This window comes from Etheostoma cragini, chromosome 16, assembly GCF_013103735.1.
Source record: "Etheostoma cragini isolate CJK2018 chromosome 16, CSU_Ecrag_1.0, whole genome shotgun sequence".
Lineage (NCBI taxonomy): Eukaryota > Metazoa > Chordata > Actinopteri > Perciformes > Percidae > Etheostoma > Etheostoma cragini.
This window is the reverse complement of record NC_048422.1, coordinates 24108508-24113616: the sequence shown is the minus strand read 5'-3', so window position 1 is coordinate 24113616 and position 5109 is coordinate 24108508. Positions and strand designations below refer to the sequence as shown.

The window sequence follows — 5109 nt, the reverse complement described above, 5'->3', positions numbered from 1 at the left end:
ACATACTATACTATGACGTTTTTTTGACATGCTATACTATGACTTTTTTTTGACATGTTATACTATGACGTTTTTTTTTGACATGCTATACTATGACTTTTTAGACACTGACTTTTTTCCGACAAGCTATACTATGACATTATTGGTAAATTTTCGACATGCAATACTATGACGTTTTTTTCGACATACTATACTATGACTTTTTTCGAGATGCTATACTATGACGTTTTTTTTTACATGCTATACTATGACTTTTTTTGACATGCTATACTATGACGTTTTTTTCGACATGCTATACTATGACGTTTTTTTCGACATGCTATACTATGACTTTTTTTTTACATGCTATACTATGACTTTTTTTGACATGCTATACTATGACGTTTTTTTTGACATGCTATACTATGACTTTTTTTGACATACTATACTATGACGTTTTTTCGACATACTATACTATGACTTTTTTTTGACATGTTATACTATGACGTTTTTTTTGACATGCTATACTAAGAACTTTTTTCCGACAAGCTATACTATGACATTATTGGTAAATTTTCGACATGCAATACTATGACGTTTTTTTCGACATACTATACTATGACTTTTTTCGAGATGCTATACTATGACTTTTTTCGAGATGCTATACTATGACGTTTTTTTTGACATGCTATACTATGACTTTTTTTCGACTTACTATACTATGACTTTTTTTTGACATGCTATAGTATGACTTTTTTTCAACATACTATACTATGACTTTTTTCGACATGCTATACTATGACGTTTTTTCCGACATGCTATACTATGACCTTTTTTCGACGTACTATACTATGACGTTTTTTTCGACATACTATACTATGACTTTTTTTCGACATGCTATACTATGACGTTTTTGTCGACATGCTTTACTATGACATTTTGGGACATTTTCAACATGCTATACTATGAGGTTTTTTCTACATGCTATACAATGACGTTTTTTTCGACATGCTATACTATGACTTTTTTTCGACATGCTATACTATGACTTTTTTTGACATGCTATGATATGACGTTTTTTCCGACATGCTATACTATGACTTTTTTTGACATGGTATACAATGACGTTTTTTTCGACATGCTATACAATGACGTTTTTTTCGACATGCTATACTATGACGTTTTTTTCGACATACTATACTAAGACTTTTTCCGACATGCTATACAATGACGTTTTTTCCGACATGCTATACTATGACTTTTTCCGACATGCTATACAATGACGTTTTTTCCGACATGCTATACTATGACGTTTTTTCCGACATGCTATGATATGACGTTTTTTCCGACATGCTATACTATGACTTTTTTGACATGCTATACTATGACTTTTTTGACATGCTATACTATGACGTTTTTTCCGACATGCTATACTATGACTTTTTTGACATGCTATACTATGACGTTTTTTGACATGCTGTACTATGACGTTTTTTCCGACATGCTATGCTATGACGTTTTTTTCGACATACTATACTAAGACTTTTTACGACATGCTATACTATGCCGTTTTTTTCGACATGCTATACTATGACTTTTTTTGACATGCTATACTATGACCTTTTCCGACATGCTATACTATGACATTATTGCAAAATTTTCAACATGCTATACTATGACTTTTATCAACATACTATACTATGACGTTTTTTTCAACATGCTATGCTATGACTTTTTTAGACACGCTATACTAAACGTTTTTTTCGACATGCTATGCTATGACTTTTTATCGACACTTTATACTATGACGTTTTTCCGACAAGCTTTACTAAGACTTTTTTTTTCGACATGCTATACTATACACTATGACGTTTTTTTCGACATACTATACTGAGACTTTTTTCTTCGACATGCTATACTATGACTTCATTTTCGACATGCTATACTATGACATTTTTTTCGACATACTATACTATGACTTTTTTTGACATGCTATACTATGACGTTTTTTTTGACATGCTATACTATGACGTTTTTTTTGACATGCTATACTATGACGTTTTTTTCGACTTACTATACTATGACTTTTTTTGACATGCTATACTATGACTTTTTTTGACATGCTATACTATGACGTTTTTTTTGACATGCTATACTATGACTTTTTTTTGACATGCTATACTATGACGTTTTTTTCGACATGGTATACTATGACTTTTTATTGACATACTATACTAAGACTTTTTTTCAACATGCTATGCTATGACTTTTTTAGACACGCTATACTAAACGTTTTTTTCGACATGCTATGCTATGACTTTTTATCGACACTTTATACTATGACGTTTTTCCGACAAGCTTTACTAAGACTTTTTTTTTCGACATGCTATACTATACACTATGACGTTTTTTTCGACATACTATACTGAGACTTTTTTCTTCGACATGCTATACTATGACTTCATTTTCGACATGCTATACTATGACATTTTTTGACATGCTATACTATGACTTTTTTTGACATGCTATACTATGACTTTTTTTTGACATGCTATACTATGACGTTTTTTTTGACATGCTATACTATGACTTTTTTTTGACATGCTATACTATGACTTTTTTTCGACATGCTATACTATGACGTTTTTTTCGACATACTTTACTATGACGTTTTGTTCGACATGCTATTCTGACGTTTTTTTAGACTTTTTTTCGACATACTATACTAAGACTTTTTACGACATGCTATGCTATGACTTTTTATCGACACTTTATACTATGACGTTTTTCCGACAAGCTTTACTAAGACTTTTTTTTTCGACATGCTATACTATATACTATGACGTTTTTTTCGACATACTATACTGAGACTTTTTTTGACATGCTATACTACGACGTTTTTTTCGACATACTATACTATGACTTTTTTTGACATGCTATAGTATGACTTTTTTTCGACATGCTATACTATGACGTTTTTTTGACATGCTATTCTGACGTTTTTTTCGACATGCTATACTATAAAGTTTTTTTTTTCACACGACACTATGACTTTTTATCGACATACTATACTAAGACTATTTTTTTAACATGCCATACTATGACTTTTTTTTTGACATACTATACTATGAAGTTTTTTTCGACATGCTATACTATGACATTATTACAAAATTTTCAACATGCTATACTATGACATTTTTTTGACATGCCATTCTATGTTTTTAGACGTTGACTTTTTTAAAAGGCTATACTATAATTTTTTTTCGACATGCTATACTATGACTTTTTATCGACATGCTATACTATGACTTTTGCATACATAGAACACACACATAACACTTCAATTTTATTTGTAGCATCAAATCATAACAAGTTATCAAGACACTATACAGCTATAGTACGTCAAGACCACACTATAATTCACAACCCAACAATTCCAGTAATTCCCCCAAGAGCAAACACTGAGCGCGACAGCGGCGAGGAAACGCTCGCTTTTAGACAGAAACCTCGGACAGACCCAGGCATGAAGACCCTTGAAGTTTTCTCACGGGACAAAAAGGTCTTTGGATTGTGATTTTGATTGACTATGTTGAAAACAGTGAGAAAAAAATCATTGCCTGTCGAATAACGTCACAAAAAAATCACAACATAGCATGTCAAAAAAAGAAAAGTCATAGTATATCAAAAAACATCATGGTAAAGAATGAGATAATACATACGAGTAGGGTTCTGAATGCAGTACGACAGTAATAGTGGAGTGTTTTACTTTCCTGTACTTTACTTCAGTGAAGGATCAGTACACACATATGAAGGCTGACAGATTTGACTTTTCTTTGCAGAACCAGAGAATAAATCACTCTCAGACTGCCCAGACGCTGTCCACCCCGGCCGTGTCCATCGCTGCTCAGACGCTCCCTGGACAGGTGATGGGCGGGTATCCGTCCACGCTCTCCTCTTCTTACGGCACAGGTGATCACAACACAACAGTACCGCAACACAGCAGAGACTCAGCCTCATGTGAGATGATGATTAATGACTGTGTGTGTGTGTGTGTGTGTGTCCTCAGAGTTCTCCCTCAGCAGTGACCTCTCCTCCCTGTCCGGGTTTGGAGGTTCTGGTCTTGGATCAGTCACATGCTGGCAGCAACAGCAGATCCAGAACCTGCAGCACTCGACGCTCGGCCACATGGGGTGAGGACCTGTGTGTCTCTCTGTGTGTGTGTGTGTGTGTGTGTGTGTGTGTGTTATTATCTAACACGGCTTTCAGACCAACAAAAACAAGTCTGCACAAAATGTCAGCACTCATGTCCATTATGGCTCATCTTCAGAGACCCGTCTTCACCCTGTTAGAGACAAACACACAGAGGGGGACAGGGTTAGAGGCAGAAAGGGATAAAGAGGGAGACGGGGTTTGGCCTCTTTTTCTTTGTCTTTCCACCCCAAAAACATGTCTGAACACACATATGTTTCCCATTGATAAAATAAAACTTACTGCACTCAAGCAGTAGTCTACTTCATGTTAAACACAACTTTACACTGATTTGATATTTATTTATTTGATTAGGACAATGCACATTAATCAACATTTCTGTAAATGAGCCAGTGTTAGTCGGCTATTTTTCAAACTGTAGCCCTAGTTACCCAGCATGCACCGCTACATGGTGGGAAGAAACCCATTCATCACATAAACTCCACACCCGCCCGGAACGACCGGGATTCGAACCAGGAACCTTCTTGGTTTGAGGCAGAAGTGCTAACCACTTAGCCACCGTGCTGCCAGCGCAGTGTGTTAATAGCAAAGACAATGTCGAAAGTATTGACTGCAAAATATGCAACAAAAGTGCAATATTCGAAAATTGATAATCATGTAACTTCAATTATATCTCTTTGTACAGAGAATGGGGGTAAATCGTCTCTTTGATAGTACCTTGTGTCCCAGATTGACTCTTTTTTATTAGTTTTATTCCATGTATGACGTGTAATGTGTATCTGTTATGTTCAAAATCCCACAAATAAATCATACAAAAAAAAGAATATCAATAATAATTGACTATTTTTTATCTTCTTTTTGATGATGCTCTCCCTCCCTCTCTCTCTCTCTTTCTCTCTCTCCCCCTCTCCCTCTCTCTCC

At 34.9% G+C, this 5109-nt stretch overlaps 1 protein-coding gene and 1 long non-coding RNA gene across 2 annotated transcripts in view; both read right to left on the bottom strand.

Annotated features, from left to right (window-relative positions):
• LOC117959741 (myocyte-specific enhancer factor 2C-like) overlaps window positions 1–5109 on the bottom strand; it is a gene marked incomplete at its 5' end in the record, with an annotated part of 7935 nt that overhangs the window by 2387 nt on the left and 439 nt on the right. The gene's annotated exons all lie outside the window — the stretch shown is intronic.
• On the bottom strand, window positions 4040–4324 carry LOC117959000. Its single transcript, XR_004659851.1, has 2 exons — window positions 4248–4324; window positions 4040–4177 (listed from the first exon to the last, which is right to left on the bottom strand). It is a non-coding gene; the product is annotated as an uncharacterized LOC117959000 (long non-coding RNA).